This window comes from Pinus tabuliformis, chromosome 6 (assembly GCF_031772625.1).
Source record: "Pinus tabuliformis cultivar Carrire ecotype Pingquan chromosome 6, CPIR1, whole genome shotgun sequence".
Classification (NCBI taxonomy): Eukaryota; Viridiplantae; Streptophyta; class Pinopsida; order Pinales; family Pinaceae; genus Pinus; species Pinus tabuliformis.
The window spans coordinates 536,984,337-537,002,890 of record NC_142292.1 but is presented as its reverse complement, the minus strand read 5'-3'; the positions used below and the strand labels follow the sequence as shown (position 1 = coordinate 537,002,890).

The window sequence follows — 18,554 nt, the reverse complement described above, 5'->3', positions numbered from 1 at the left end:
AATTTGACTAAATCCCTTAGGAATAATTAAATAAATCATTATTTTTTTATTATTCCTTAACCATATTTCTTGAGATGATAAATAAATCATTTATTTATTTATTATTTCTAAATAAAAGTTTAAATACTTCTTCCCTTGAAACTAAATATAATAAAATATTCCAAATGGTTAATTCTAGAATGGGGTTAATAACATTTTATTATTTCTCATTATTTGAGGATAACCAAATATTTTCTTATAAATAGAAGGGTTTTACATTAATTCTTGACATTAGTTCATTTTCATTATTGCACTCACTATTGTAACTCTTATTAGTATCACTTTCGCACACCATTTTTCTTTTCCATTTGAGTTCTCATTGAGCTCAAACATTTTGTTTGCCAAGTTTTATACATTATAGAGGAGAGAGATTCTACAAAAGCTGCAGACATTGAGGATAGCCAAGAATTCATCCCATAGAGGGGGACTGGTAACATTATTTGTTCCCTTCACAGGTGTTGTTTAATAAAATATATTCTTTATATATCTAGTTTCCATTGGATTTTTGGAGTTATTTGAGCTTATTTTACTATTCCATTTTGCTATTTAACTATTTTTGTTGTATAGATAAGTGCTTTGACAGTTTTTGTTTCTATCATTTGCTACAGATGTACATTGGTTAAGAGCCATTTTTATTGTTAAGGTTGTTTTTCATCCACAACCTAAAGTAGTTTCTTTTCGTACACATTAAAGAAGAATACTACATAACAAATTGGTGACTCCACTGTGTTTTTAATTCTGATTCAGAAAACTGGGTGACCTTCAGTTTTCAGCCTATGGTTTTTCTTTTTTAGTCTCTTAATGTTGTTTACTAGCATTCTAACCCTATATTAGTCAAATTTATAACTTCCACAAGTTTTTTGGTTATTTCCGCAGGTCACAGAAATTAGCCACGACAGAGATGAAAAATTAGTGTTCAGGATGCCTTTATGTAAAGCTCCAACAATAACGTAGTTTTGTATTTGTAGAAGGATTTATTTTCAAAACTCCCATACTTTTCAACGTAAAATAGATAAGCCCAGCTCTATAATATTTGACAATAAAATGAGACAATAAATCGAGGTAAATCACTCAACACCACTAGCTGTGAAGGCTTCCAGAGGGGTAGTTACTTTATCAGAAGGTTAAACACCATTAGAAATTGAATACTTGAAGGAGTTTCCTTCCGAGGATGACTTATTAAGGATTGTAAGGGATAGACTCATTGAAATGGAATGATTAGAAGATATGAACTTCTCAAATGGAGTTCAATTGTTTCCAATTTACTCAGAAAGGGAATGTGAATCTCAATCTCCAAGCTCCACCAGTTATTCACATGCACTTGGAAGGTAGCGTAATATATCTGAGAAAAATGCATGTTGGAACCAACTCTTTTGTATCCTCTTTGTATAACACATATAATATAAATCCAAGATATAATCGACAAATGGAAAGAAGAGCTAGGAAAGAAAAGATAGTAGAGAAGGCTACAAGTGTGGCTTCTACCATTTTGCCTACATGTTCAACTCGAAAGGGAAAAAAGGTTGTTGCATCTAAGGGTCATATTTCTGATTCAATCTGCCTGTTGCAAGAGTGGGGTAGTTCAAAAAATTTAACTGCTAGTGCGGAAGTAAAGTTCTTACGAGGAATATAAGTATTTGCTTTAGAAATTTCTTGATTTTCTTTCTTGATTAATGTTATCATGTGGTGTTTTTCACTCGTGTATTCGAGCACTTAGGTATGAAAAAAATTATGAGAAGTTTTCTATGTTTATAGTGTCATATGACCAATGCTAATATACTATAATGTGAAACAAATTTTATATGATCTGAAACTATTACTTAGGAAATTGTTTCCTTTTTATTTAAAATTTTAAATAACTTTTGTTATTGTGAAAAAATATTCAATATAAGCATGGATGAACTTAGGATGAAAAGAGGATGAAGGTTTTCTCATGCTTCTATATTCAATCTAAATTTAGTATGTCTTGTTAGAATTTATTCAATGTGTACTTTCTAATGTTTTAGGCATTCAAATTTCAACCCTTTGGGTGGGTAGCCTTATATAGATCATACCCAACCACTGATTGTAGTTCCTACTACAGGTGGAAAGGACAACAACACATAAGAGAACCCAAAAAATTGTCCTTAAATTCTACAATGAAGTGAGTCTGAAGTAGGGATGATTATTTTTTGATATTATTGAATATAAATGTGCCGCTAAAAATCATAATCAATATGCCTTTCTCATTTATGTTATGGGTGAGACAAATTGGAATCTTGTAGATTGCATGTGTATACCACTAGCAACTTGATTATGCATCTTATGTTGCAACCTAGAAACCTATAAGCTGAACTTTATCAGTTTATAAGATTTATAGCCATCTACTAAGACTTGAAACATAATATTTTAACTTTATCAATTTGACAAAAATTATAAGTTGTGAATCTTCTCTACATGGGATACATGTTGGATGTCACTATACACTACTAGAAGGATGGAAGGGAAAATTTTTCATTCACAGTTTTGTCTATACCAATTTTTTTCCTGTCCATTTTCTTCTCTTTGCAGTTTGATCTAATGCTAGCCTTTTAAGTGTTGTACTTAACAGATATGCAAACTCCCTTTAACATGCCCCTTTTTGGAAGTTGTTTTTTGTAAACCAATCATGCACTGATATGGAAATTGGAACTGATAATACAGTTCCCTATCTTTCTTATAAATATTAGTTAGCCATCAATCATAGTATAGTTGTTTCTTACTTCTAAAAATGTATTTACTATTATTGCAAAGATGATTTAGGGAATTATTTTTCATTAGGGTGTCTCTAAGGTTACTTTTATGCCTATGCAGTGGGGCTTCTGGATAAGTCTAAGTATAATAATTAGTTAGATAGGTTTAATTGTAGGATATACATAGCTTATAGGATATTTTGATGTTCTATACCATTGAAATTTCTCACATGTCTGACTATGTAAAGTAGAATTTTGAAGTCCATTATGGGAAGCTATGAGCAGTGTATGGTAGCATAGGACTGCAGATTTTATAGTTTCTTTGCTTAGCGAAAATAGAAGTATAAGGGAAGACATTTGTCAAGATATTACATACCATTTTGGTAATTATGAATAGGACAATCACAACTAAATGAATAATAATAGAATTCTTTAATAACTATTAATAGAGAGACAATGACATGACTATTTGATAAAGTGATATGAAGGAAATATAATTATACATGAACCTATTGTAATAGTCATTGGATATGTATTGATAGAAATTCCATTCACTCTTTTGGATATCCCACCTCTGGTGTATGAGAAATCCCCCATGAGGATGGATATTTATCAAAACTGGGCCATGCACATAATATCTCTTGTGGCGATTAAATCAATTCATTATGATTATCTTTTCTCTAGTAGATCCTAGATGTTAGGAGTCAAGATCATGTATTCATTACAAGAAACTAACATGATTGGTTTAAAATATTATTCATCCATGGTCCTTTTGCAAAAGGAGCCAAGTAGACTCGTGTTTTGTCACAAAATTGCTTTTTAAAACATAAAATAATTATTTTTTAATTTATTTATACAAAAATACTAGATAGTAAGTTGGGCTAGTTGTGACCCAAAAATTCCCAAATTACAGGCATAACCTCCTAGCTCAAACCCAAACTTCTCTAAGGGAATATACCCTTTGGGTATAGGCTATGGTGTTTTCCAGTAGCTTAAGGAGTTTTTCCTTATCTCCAGTCTAAATTTTTTTTCACTCCTTGACAATGTAAATTATTGCACTCATTTTGTTATGTCTCATCCAACTTTTCCAGTACCTTGTCCAATCTCGCGTTTTGTTCCTAATTTTTTTTTTGTTGTTTTATCATATTTTATGTCAAATTTTGTTATTTTTTTCCATGAACCACACATCAACTCCAACCTTTACTGTACTCCATATATTTATCATAGTCCCATTAAATTCTAAAAACTTCTTGCCTAATTCCCAAGAAAACTTTTCAAGCTTCATCTTGGACATCTTTCGCAAAGTAAAAGTATTTTTCTTGGTTTTGAAATGACCTAGGTCATCCTAGTCCCTACCTCCTCTTTAAATCCCTCCTACTGCCTCCGTCCCTGCTCTCTTGTTTTCTTCAACTTCAATCCTTGCATCCTCTTCTTCTTTTGTTTTTGGGGCATTGTGTATTCTCTTTGGCAATTTCTTTTCCTTCATCCTTCCACTTGGATTTTAACAACGTTAATATTTAATCTTATTTTTATCATTTTGTAAGACAAAACACAAATATGATAGTGGAATTTGATACCCACATTGCAAATCAGTACACATACTACGAGGGTAATCAATACACATACTAAGAGGGTGTACTTATAAGGCTATATTTTTCTATAGGTTTCCTTGTTGGGATATATTTCTCTATAAGTGTCCTTATCAGCATTAGCTTTTTGAATTCTCTATAGCTCTCCTTGTCTAGTGAATATTTCGTTTTTCCTTCCTACTAGCTTCCTTTCTATATCTACATATCACATGCACTTAAATAACCTCATCCACATCTTTTTTAGCTTGCCCCACAAATATTGAGATGGAAAAATTTTCAGAGCTTCTCATAATTTTGTGATCCACTGTCAGACATTGTATCTATCTTTGTGTGCTTAGAAGTTATCCTTATGTTCAACAATTCAAATCTTTTATCCTCATTTAAAGGATTTATGTTTGATGAAGATTCAATAATATTCAAACTTGAACCAATGTCAGAATTTTTACATGTCATAACCATAGAAGCTATCCTCCTTTCATCACTTGAATTTGAACCTAGATCTTGTTACACTGCTGCAATGGCCTTATTTTCATCCTTCTCCTTAAGGAACTTTTTGGGCTTAAGTTTTGGATGAAGTTTCCAACACTTAGATTCATCATGACCGATTCTCTGGCAATGAGAACAAGTAGGTCTTTCCTTCTAAGCTATCACTTATTTCTTTCTCTTTGAATTGTTCTTCCCCTTACTGTCATTGGAATCTTTGATTTCCAACTCTTTGGATGATTGCAATGAAAACTTGAATGGTCTGCCACCTGATTCAATATGTATGGCCTGAACACACACTTCATCAAAATCATCAAGATTAAACATCAATAATGTATGCTACAAATATGAATGTAAACTGCCAATGTATTTTAACAAAGTTTCATGTGTATTCAATGAAATACCAAGCACCAATGCTTTCTTTCTGAATTCCTGAGTAAACTCCTAAACACTCCGCCCTTTACCTTGCCTCAAATGTTGACAATTAATAACAAATTTCTACATGTATCCTAAAGGATAGAATTTTTTCCTAAGAGCTCTTAAAAACTTATACCATGAAGAGATGACTTTTCCTTTTCGCTTTACATCTATCTGAGTTTTACTTTCCCACCAGATTAAAGTTTTTCCCCCCATTCTAAGTGTAGCTAACTGAATTTTCGTTTTATCGTTAGAAATGTACTGAATGCAACAATACACTTCTAAATACTTAATCCAGTTATCTAACTTTTCAGGGTTCATTTCACCATCATAAATAGGTAACTCAAATTTTACATCAAGTTTCAAAATAGATGTTTTCTTAGGTTTCTTTTCTGTTTCAGATTCTACACTAGAAGAAGAAGAAGAAGAAGAAGAAGAAGAAGAAGATGACGGAGATGATGGAGGTGAAGGTCGTTTATCAGCCTTTCCTTTACCTTTTTCCTTCTTCGATGTCTTTGAAGAAGAAGCTGCATCTCTCACCTTCTTGTCTTCGTATAGTTCTCCCAACATCTGCTGCATAGTCAAGAATGCTTGCTAAAACTATTCATCACTCATCTTAGCTTTAGTATTTTCACCTACATCAGATCCTGTCATGGTCAACTTAGGAACGACTCATCGCTTTCCAATCTCTGGATCAATATGCTCAAGGATTCCTTCTCCTCGTTGCGATTTTGACCTGGTTAACATTCAATGGAAAATTCTACAAACACAACCTCCTCTGATACCAAATTATATGATGTAAAATGATCATAAGTTAAAACTAATGTAGAATTGATTGTTAACTGAAAGTGCAGAAATCCAGGAAACTGCTTGAGAAGAAAGACTTTACGACAGCTGATTAAACATAAGTAAGATGCATAACAGAAGTGAAAATAGTAAAAACACAGTGATACTAGACAACAAAGTTGATTACAGCGTTCATCCCTGATGGACTACGTCTCTAGGTCCACTTTCAAGATGGGTGACTACTTTATTAGGATTGCAACAGTAGAGGTTGATTACACAGATATTTGACCAGACTGAATGTGCACACAAGAACTTTTGATCACTGTCAAAAGGAATCTCTCTGAACCAGATTTCCAACGTATGTCATGGTTCCCAATTCCGACTCCGGATGCTCCTATTACACTGAAAACAAAACTTCCTATGACCTCAAGAATCTGCATACAAAAACCAAAACCGCCAATCTCCACTTCAGTGAACAAAACCCGCCTCTTATAGGCCTGCAGGTACATTCAAACCTCGTTTGGCATAAACTTGGCATGAATTGGTTTATTTTTGGGTAAGTTGATACTTGGTCTAGATGTGAAAGGACACCTAGGTGAGAGGTTACATGGTCCTTAAATTCATATAACCAAAACTTATTTTCAAAAACTCAAAAATAACATTATATTATAACAAAACCACTGGCAGCTTACTAACCGAGTAGAGGAGGTTAACTGCCTGCATGTGAATGGGGTGGTCTAACCATGGTTTAACATCTAGCAGCTATCCCGATGGTTGCGATAGCAAGCATTCACATGCGATAAATCCACATAGTCAGGCTAGATGGTTATACAAACCCCGACGGTTAAAACTTGGCTCTGTCACATGAGCCACGGTCTCCTCTACAGTTAACTTCTAACTGATATCTGCTAACATCTCCACCATGGTTTAATGTACTTTTCACATGTCAACCACCCATGTGGTCTTCTCCCACTATGGTTTTCCTGCTGACGGTTTAAACTTGATGCTGCGGTTACACCTGTCTCCGCTCACATGCACCTAACACTTCGCGTTTCCACTATGGTTAGAGGTTTGTGGTATGCTCCAAGCTGATGGTTAACTCCTATGCTCTGTTCACATGTAATCACTGCGTTTTAGAACCCCGCTGCAGTTAGGAACTCGCAGCTTATGAAAACCCTGACAGTTTTCACATCTCTGCTCACATGTTGTTCACTCCGCTAGGGTGAGAAGTGGCGGTTAAGGACAATTGTCTTAATTTTTAATATTTTATATGTTGTTTTCAATAGCTAAGAGCTAATACAAATGGTTTTAGACTTAGGCAAATAGGTTTTTATGTATTTTTTAGTACATAGCAATTTTTCCATAAGACCCGATAGGTTAGATCACAGGGTTTAGGTCTAGAACTTAGGTTTTGATACATGGCTTGGATAGATTAGGGTTTATGATTAGGTTTTGGATTAGATGTAGTTTTAAGGTTTGATACGTAGTGTACATCAAAAACTTGATTACAATCATTTGTCACAAAGTGACATTCACCCAACACATGTCTTCGTCACAAAGCCACTTTTGTGATGTCATCATATGATGGCAAACCATATCGAACCTCTGCAACAGACGACACACCCATGTCGATGATCAACCTAAGAGTGGATGAAAAAACCCAAATCGTGTGAGGAAAATGACAAACACATGTCGATGACCAAATCCTTGTGGAACTGATGACAAACACATGTTGCAACCAGGTACAAAACCATCACCATAAAAACCATAACATCACCTGGATAACCTGAACCATAATCAACACTATCGAAACTGATGACACTGAACTGAATGCTGATGATGACACTAAATACTGATGATGAACCTATGCAACTGATCTAACGATGATCCTCCTGAATCAATCCTCTCCACTTGAAAGCTTTTGGACCACAAAAGTTTGACTAAACAACTAGTTGATGAGGGTAGATCTCCCTCACTTTCCACCTTGCCCTGATGATGTACCAATACATTTGATCAATCACCTGCAAGTGATGACCCTGATGATGCTGACCATGGCACTTTTTGTGTTGGAGACTTGTTCCATCCATCTGCAGTATGTGAAACTTGCGAAGATGGTTAAACAACCTGTTATGAAAATTGCAATTGATTTCTTTCCACGAGATACCATGAGTTAGTGATTCATAATCATCTTTGAAAATAGTCTCTACATGATATTGTTCAATACCATTGACATGTATTAACAATCTATTTTGCAGAATAACAGAGACAATCAAAGATATTCTTGACATCAAACTAGCTACTTGACTTGACATACTTTCCTGCTTTCGGATTACTAAGTGAACTTGCCCAATAAACCCATCAAATTGTAAGGTGAAAATTGCTGCAACTTAGTTTGTCTTTGAAAGTATTGAATTAGTTGTTGATTTGTTTGAATCACTTTTTCCTTATTCATTAAATGATATTTCCATTGATTAGCACTTTCCCCTAATGAATAAGCTTCCCTTATACACTTTGACACTACTTTAGAAAAGACTTTGATATGAAAACAAATAGGTTTCCTCTCCACTTGAAAAGAGGCTTCCAAACTATTTAAAACATGAAATGGTGACACAATATAAGGAAAATTTAACACTGACTTCCCCAATACTGACCTGTATCCCTGTGACTGTTAATTTCCAAACTTGGACTAAATTGATTCATTCTGACATTAGGAAGAGGAGCTTTAGGCATAAACTGCAATTCATGTTGTATTCCCTGTTTATGAGTAAGATATTTGGTTTTACATAGAACTGGTATAGTTTCTACCTCTTTTATCAAACTATCTTTAAGCTGAGACTCATAACTTGAACAAGCATCATGTTGATTGTTATGTTGTTCATTTACACACATGATTACAAATCTTTTATTTGAAATTATTAATCACTTCATCTGATTAGCAACAACTAAATTCAAGTGATTTTTGTTTTGATGTGCCCTGACAAGAAATTCAAGACCATATTTCTTAAGGTGATATTTATGTTCTCTCCTGTAGAATACTACATCATGATGATAAAGATAAGGACTTCCTAAGACAACTCCACATATGTCTACTGGAACCACATATAATTCCACTTCATCAATGTAGTTAGCTGTAATGGCAAATCTTAATCGACACTGTTTAGTGACTTTTATCTGAGTTGATTTATTTAGCCATCCTAATGGGTAAGGTCTTGGATGATTCCATGTTTCCAAACCTAAACTCTTAACTAAATATTCAGATATTTGATTGGCTTGTGATCCACTGTCAAACATTGTATCTATCTTTGTGTGCTTAGAAGTTATCCTTATGTTAAAAAATTCAACTCTTTTATCCTCATTCGAAGGATTTATGTTTGATGAAGATGAAATAGTATTTGAACTTGAACAGGATTGGTCTATTCTCTATGTAAGGTCGAGAGTTTTGTTATATGGGTTTTAAGCTTAGGAAATGTATTTTTAATACATAGTTTTGAATGCGATAGGCTTGGTAGGTTTAGAACTTAGGTTTTGATGTATTTTATTACATGGTAAGGTTTAGACATTAGGATTTTTTTACATACCCATTTACAATCTAATGTCACAAAGCGACATTAAAAACATTTGTCACATGATGACAAACCCATCGACATCAACACCTGTGAGTGGACGACAACATATGTTGATGACCAATCCTGTAAAGTGGATGACAGCATCATGTCGACAACCCAAATCCTGTGAGGTGAACAACAAACACACATTGTCGACCAAATCCTGGTGGAACTGACAACAAACACATGTTGAAAGCTAGGTACAACACCACATCAACTAAACACCATGAAAAACCATAGCATCACCTGGATAACCTGAACCATAATCAACACTATCGAAACTAACGACACTGAACTGAATGCTGATGAAAACACTGAATACTGATGACAAACCTATGCAACTGATCTAATGATGATCCTCTTGGATCATTTTGTGCCAAGTTTATAAGGTTGTTCTCCCTTTTTGTAAGATCAACAGGTGAAAAAAAATATGCACTAGTTATGTAGTTGTTGGAATAGCTAGATGTGTGTGAACTTCTTATGATCTACCACTAAAGAGATCTATGCAAGTGTTTTGATCCATATGCATTCACCCTTGTTGTTCTCAATTTCTATGTACTGAGCTATATTTGACTTCTATCATCAACTATGAATATAACATTTTTTTCCCTTCTGCATTATCATATTGTTAGGATCAAAGTCTCCATACATATGTTGTTGATGGAGCTAATGATAAATTTCAAGTTCTTTTACACAGCTCCTAGGAACTAGTTGGTCTCTTTCCTATTAGATCATTTTTCTTAACCTTGTTTCACATTAATACCCTTTGAGTAAACACATAAAAATATAATAACTCTAGAAAATAGCTTCTAATGGTTTCTACATATGTATATCCCATGTTTATTTTCCAAAATACTTCTTCTAAGTTCACTTAAACACCAAAGATAGGGATTCAGACCATAGCCCAATACTATTAAAAAAATTGGCATAAATTTTTAGATGAATAATCCCAAATAATTAATAGCCCCAAAAATTCCTATGACTTATTACTATGCTGAATGCAAAAGTCCTTTACAAAATTTCTGACTCATGATATATTATTGTATTAATATTTTTCTGGTGTCCCATTTAGGATATTGAGAGAATCAACAGAAGTAGATTCTTCTATTTAAGCATTTCAGGAGTGGTAGAATTCAGGGTAGCACCTATGCATTCCCAGTGCTGAGTTACTAATTCAAAAATTACCAATATATGTAAAGAAAGAAATGGACCCAACATTCAATATGTTCGTTTCCCATTGTTGATACCAAATCACATCATCATGCCAAGTGCATGCATATGCCGAACCACGGGCCTTTAAAAACCACAAAGCACACTTTTGATGGAGACAACCCCTAATACTGAATTTAACCAAGTGAAGCCCCTCTAACTAAGGTGTACTTGGAGCAAATAATTGTGAGTAGTATTCATGTTGTGCTTGTTCTATCTAAACACTTGAGGTTGTTTTAGTTTGGGTCTCATGCATTCTCATCACAAAAGGCTTTCATTTGATAAATAGGTTAGATAAATGTGTATACAATCATAATAAATGAATTCCACAATAGGGAACATACTTCACTTCACCACTCTAAGTCTTGGCAACATGATTCAGTGGTGATATTCAAAGGTGCAAGGAAAATATATAGTCATCATGATTTAACAGATGAAATAAGAGAAAGAGAACCAATCTTAAAGCAAAATATTGCTCCTCTACCAAACAAAGAATTTAGTACAACCACCTCTTGATCTTGAGTCTAAGGTTATTTAGCATCACCATTTGGACTAGAAAGATTCCATGATGCTTATGTGCTATTGGGAACCACTAGAGAGACACAATAGGAGAAATGATACTCATACTCTCCCTTCACAACCTTCTAGAAAAAATCTTAGATCAAATTTCAAAACAATAATGCATATGAAATCAAATTCTTATCTTATGTTCTCTGCCTGATTTTTTATCTGACATGCCATGTGAGAAAACTCTATGCCATTTTCTCTTTTGATGAATGTGAGTTGTGGACTACTAAATAGTGGAATTCATTTTGTGATTTATTGGGGTTGAATTGGTTTCTAGGATCACATATTATGAATGTTGATACACAAATACATATCACAATACATTCATACGAAGTTCACTAATAAATTGTACATGTGTTGTCAAGGAGCTTCTGAATCACAACCTTAATATGAAAAAAACTTTGGATTTTTCAAATGCAATGCCTCGTTTCTCCTACAACTAAGGGTCATTTTGAGGTGGTCAACGAGCTTCTTGCTAGACACAATTGTCAGGGGTTTCCAGAAATAATGGCAAGAATGCACTACATTTGGCTACAAGAAGTGGTTACACAGATATTGTGAGAATCTACTAGAAAAGGATCCACAAATGGCTCAAGGAATAGACATAAAGGGCTATTCAAGAATGCACATGGCATCCAAAGGAGCCAACTACTTGTATGTGGTGAAAAAACTACCTAAGGTTGACCCAACAATAGTTATGCTACTTGAAAGAAATGGGAACACACCATTTAATGTAGTTACAAGGAAGAAGTGTGAGAAGGTATTGTCTCTTGATACAACCTACTAGATTCTCAATAATTACATGACATGGTTTAGAGTTGTGCATTTTAATTAGTATGAGGAGTAAGCTATCGGTTGAACCAAGAAACACAAAGGTAAGATTTATTTCCACTTAGTGACAAAATCAAAAAAATAACATAATTATTCCCTAAAACCAGAAATGTTCATGCTTCAACCCTAACAAATTTTTCAATAGAATCCTTCCTAACATCCACACTAAATGATACCATCCATAAATATTATATTTCAGTGAGAATAATTTGAATTTAGCAGTGATGTAAATAATTTTATAAAAGTTGATTTAGCACTGAATAAAGCCAAGTGCCCCATTAAATGAATAGTAACTAAAAGTGAAATAAGTTGTCAACAATATTCTATCCAAATAGGGTGCCAAATCAAAATCCTTGAATCTGCATTTTTTTGTAATAAGATTAAAGCAAAAACAATGCTTTCAAAGCTATTCATGTGTGCTGCTTTTAAATAATTTTCATCTCACGTGACATTAATTTGTCATTCATCTAATATCTTCCTATGGCAGACTTGTGCTTAGAAAAATTACCTAAGGATCATGTCATTTCTATTATACATTTCTGCATATCTTAAACTGTCATGAAGATGGACATTCTTTTAAAGTGATCTTAATTTCTGAAAGTTAAAGCTCTCTCTTCTATTTTTCTAAAGAATGCATGTTTTGAATCTGAACATAAGCTCATTAAATTGCATGCTTATTTCATGGATAAAATATCGATCATGTACTTTTTGTTTTATATAACCCTTAATTTTAGTAATTTGTTTATCCAGATATGAATTTATTACTCTATCATAGCTTCCATTTCGCATTTAACTGTATTTATTGAGCTGCATTGCAGTGATGTAACATTTTATTCTACTATGGACATTTTGGCCCTTATAAAGTGACGATAACATGTAAAATATAGAGCCCAATTAGAATATTCCACTAAACAAACAATTTAGTCTAATGTGTTTATATATATATATATATATATATATATATATATATATATATATATATATATATATATAGATAGATATATAGATATAGATATAGTTAAACTAGATTTATTGTAAGAGGAAAAAATATTATAGTTTGTGGAGAGTAGACAATTGTTGAACATCAGATATCCTCTTATCTTTCATGATGAGATTGAGACATGTATTTAACAAGAAATAAATATATAATACAAGATGGTGCAATCATTGACCTTATACAGTAAACATAATAGATCATGAAACAAACCATTGATCAGTTTGAGAGATCATGAATGGTTTAGTTGTCAAAAGAATTGATTTCCCTCATTAACCGATGCAAGATTTGTTTTTGGCCAGTATGCAATTTTGGTTGAACTTGAATTTTGTTTTTGGCCAACAAACAACTTAGGACAAACTTTACCTTTAGCATTATGGATAATCTTTACATGTTTTCAATGGAACTATTAGAGCATCCATTTTTTTTTGAGAAACATGAATTTCTTGAACCAGAGCATATCAGAAGAATGTCAGTGGAAGGATTTGCAAAGTTTTCTCAAGAGAATTTAACCTCGTTTTAGCTACATGGAGACAAAGAAACATAATTACATCAAAGGTGTCTCTCTGCAGGCTTGGTCTGGGAAGACAAATATTCTATTTCTTCAGTGTATCTTTGTAGCTTTAGGGGCCATTGCTAGTTGTATTCTCTATGGATCTTTTGTTATTCACCTAGATCTATTCTATAAAGGTAGAGGGAAATGTAGTGTATTTTTGTATTGTGTAGTTCATTTTTCTTTGAGGTTCTTTTCTTCACACCCTATTTATATTTGAAGTACTTGTAGGAGGACATAGTTATCATTGAGAGGTAGAGAGTGTTTTCCTTGTATCCATGCAATTTCATCTTTAGATACTCATGCTTGGTGTGGATTTGGAAGTGTTTGAATTCCCCTTGGATATTTTGTTGGTGTAATGGGTATAGCCAAACTTTTTGCTTACCATTTTAACATGTGTTTAGGGGTTTTATTTTATGCTCATTGTTATTGATTGTTGTATTTTGACATCTTGAATTCGTTAATACTGAAAAGCACTCCCAATTAGTTTTATAGACCCCATAGCTAGTAGGATTCAAGCAAAAACTCATTATTCATAATTGCATCATATATATTCATTGCTTTTTACTTTTTGGCATGCAAATTAGTCTTTTAGAGGCATAGTTTTATGCTATCACAATAGATTTACATGATTCACAAGGTGAGAAATCAATATTTGGTGTAATTATAGATTTTAGGTTTGATAATTATATGTCATTTATAGGCTATAAATGTCTTCAAAGTTTCACTTCTAATTGAGTATTCAACTAAACATATTGAGTATCTTATATGTAACTATTCCCCCCACCCACTTTTGATAACTTCCATAACCATTAGGTAGGGACCTGTAGGTTCAATGCTATTTTTCCTGTTTAGTAAAATATTTTCCAAGACTTTACAAAGTTTTATAATTTATTGAAAATTGTAGAATTTATAATTTATAAAGTTTCAAGGTTTAAGTTTTTAAAGTATAATTATTTAAAGGGTGCTAACTCAATGGAAGAGAACCTGCTTTACAAGTAGGAGGTTGGTGGTTCGATTCCATCGCACCCTGATATTCATATGGAATGGAAACAATTAAGTTTTGGTGATAGAGGCTCTTTTGACCATCACCAATGACTTTATGGTGACATTTTTTGACCCTCACCAAAATATGAAATGGTGATGGTAAACAAATTCCACCATATATATATGCATAAATAGTGATAGCCATGAAAGGTCCATCACCCTGAATAACTGTTGTTCATATGAAATGGTGACAGTCGCTATCTATCATTATAATCATTATTCGTGATAGACTTTGAATGTCACCAAAACACCTATACTTTTGTCTATGTGACCTTTGGTGATGTTCAATTTTATGTGATTAAGGATCTTTTGACCGTCACCAATGAACTTACGATGATATTTTTGACCCTCACCAAAATATGAAATGGTGATGGTTAATGAACATCGCCATATATATGAATCAATAGTGATGGGCATGAAAGGTCCATCACAATAAATTGTTGTTTTTCATGTGAAATGGTGACGGTCACTATCTTTCATTATAATCATTATTCATGATGAACATTGAATGTCACCACAACACATACTTTTGGCGATGTTCAATTTTTTGGTGATGGAGGCCAAGTTTTGTCACCATTACTCATATGAAATGGTGACAGTCATTATCCATCATTATAAATAATTATTGGTAATAGACCTTGAATGTCACCACAACACCTAAACTTTTGGCAATGTTCAGTTTTTGGTGACGGAGGATCTTTTGTCTGTCACCAATGAGCTTATGGTTACATTTTTCGACCCTCACCAAATATCCTTTTTTCTTGTAGTGCTGGGAAGGTCTGACAATAATTCGGTGAAGATTAATTAATTTTTTTCCTTGGCAGTAGCCAAAACCAAGTCAAATTGCTGGAGGATGATGATCCATTTGGAATATTTTCCTCTAATAACTTGACGAGATGGAATGTGTCTCATGGGATTCTCTAGGGAAGTTGTAGTAGCCTCACACAGCAGGATGTAGTCTCGAAAGAAATTAAAAGAAACAACAACTACCAAGGATAGTTTTTCCACATGTGAATACCACAATTCAAGCCCTGCAAGGTCTTTCGAGAGGTAGTATACCACATTCTCATTGATATTATCATGTGTTTGAACCAGCACCATTCCAATGGAAGATAGTAAGGCTTCCAGTTATAAGATAAAGTTGCGTGTATAGTCAAGATAAATTAACAATGGATATGAAATGAGCGACTTTTTCAAGGCATCAAATGATCATTGAGCATGATCATCCCACAAGTAGGATACTCCTTTCTCGAGTAGGTGCATAAAGAATTTTATTAATTCGACATATTTAACAATGATGCAACATAAGAATTTTTCCTTTGCTTGCGAACTTTGGAGTTGAAGGATGGATTGTGGTGCAGGAAATTGAATAATCGCCTTTAGCTTAACGGTATCAACCTGTATCCTATATTTAGAGACAATGAATCGAAGAAGATGCCCAAAATCGACAAAGAATACACATGTATGTAGATTTAGCCAGATGTTATAGAACCGAAACCTAATAAATATTGCTCAAAGTTGAGATAGGTATTGGTTGAGTTTCTTAGAGCGAGTAGGAAGATAATCCAAGTAAGCCTGAACAATGTGTCTAATATAATGAAAGGCATAGTCCATAGCCCTCTAGAAGGTTGCGCGCACATTCTTAAGACTGAATGGGAGATTATGATATGAAAATGTGCCCCAAGGACAAATGAAGGCATTTTTGTGTTGGTTGTGAGGTTTAATAGCAATCTGGTCATATCCCGAGAATCCAACCATAAAGGAGAAAGATTCACAACTGGTGTAATCATCGATTATTTGGTTAATGAAAGGAGTTGGATAGTTTTCCTTTGGACAGGTGGCATTCAAATCATGGTAGTCAACACAAACATAGATGGTAATTTGTTTTTTGTCTATGGGAAATATATTAGACACCCATTTAGTTAAGGGAGTGAGATAGATGAAACCATCACGCAAGAGTTTTTCAACTTCAGTCTTGATGACACTGTTTCGTGCGGGTGGAAATGTCTAAGTATTTGACAGATAGGACTAGCATTTTCATAAAAAATGATATCATGCTCGAAAATAGAAGGTTCTATGTCAGGAATTTTTTCGTAAGCCCAAGTCAAGACATCACAAAATTACTTAAAAAGGCTAGTGAAGCGCGCAATTTCCTCGGGACTATAGTTAGCTCCAATATGAATATTTTCCACGATACATATTTTAACTAATATATCGATGAGCATGGTGTTAGAAATATTACCCAAGTTACCTTCCAAATACATAGTTTGGATAAGTGTATAAGCCGAAGGAACAATAACAGGTTGGTAAAAGGGAAATATTTGTAAAGATGTCGCACCTGAATCAGATATTGAAGTGTGGTTATGAGGGTCATCCAAGGGCCACTCGTCTAAAGACATGATCTCCTGGATAGATTCATCCAAAGGAAAAAGTTCATTGAGGAGATCATTAGTAGGAGAGGCAATGGGAGAGGAAGTGGTACCATCATTCATAACTAAAGAAGTAGAAGAATCATATGCATATTGAATGACCTGGTAAGCCAATTCAGCTGGTGATAGTGGAATTTGTTCTCCATAGGAATCAAGATCTAAAGGGGTCGAGAGGATCTAAGGATCGGTAGGGCCATTAGAAAAAGTAGAGACCATTAAAACCATCTCTGGAACCTCAGGCAGTGGGAGAGTGTTTCTGGGAAAACTAGTATCTCTAAGAAATGCTAACCCTCTAGGTTTGGTAGATAAACTAGAAACAACAGTCAAAGCAATTCAATATCTTTCCTATGAGTGATAGATAAGAAAGAGATTATGAAAGACCAACCTGTAAGTTTCGCTTGAATCCTCGCTTGATCTCCCTCTCCTTTGGCTGATCCCGTAACTCCTCCCCATACTGAACATGCTTGGAGAGTACCCACATAGCTATGGAAAAAAAGACCTGTCAAAGCATAATGATCCATCACAGCATAAACATCATAGAATCATAAATATGATAAACAAATGAATGCATTTACAGTTAACACAATCAATTGGGAAAAATATTGAAGAAATTTATTGATAACAAGGAGAATTACAACCATAAGAAGTTTGATCCAGCGCCATCCTCCCAACCTCAAGCCTTCTTCACCTCATGAATCAGCAAGAACACACCAACAATAACACAATGCTCTTACCTCAATACTAGAACTAGCAGCACTTCCTTACAACTCAGAATATTCCAGCCTTCTGATCTCTTGGATGAGAGATCCTTTATAGATGATTGAAGGAGGTTTAGTCATCAATGGGAATGATGAATGCCATTCTATTATTAGGAATTGGTTCCATGAAAGAGGGGAATTGGAGATGGTTTCCTAGTTCCCTTTGGTCATCCTTGGGCGAATTCAGAGAGGCAAGTGGCACAGGAGAAGCTTCTAGATGCTTCCATGAGCAACTGACTCATCAAACACTTCCGGAATTTTGTCCTACCTCACCCATCGCACCTACTAGGGGGCCAAACTATGATGCATCTCGCTTTGACAGTGCAGTACCTGAGATGCTTCTCACCCTAGCACAGGGCTTTCAGCAATGATTCATTTTAGGCACTTTCTAGATGATTTTTGAGATGGAACTTTTGAGGGAATGAGGCATTAAGATGACTTAGTTCCTTTAGGGCATAAAACAATTATTTTAGGGGTTGATGAACCCTAATACATCGACATATGAGTTGGGGTTGATGTGCCCAAATATGTTTATA

General features: G+C 34.2%; 1 pseudogene; it reads right to left on the bottom strand.

The window, feature by feature from the left end:
• The window catches only part of LOC149259653 (helicase-like transcription factor CHR28), a 142,853-nt pseudogene that overhangs the window by 100,677 nt on the left and 23,622 nt on the right, over positions 1-18,554 (bottom strand).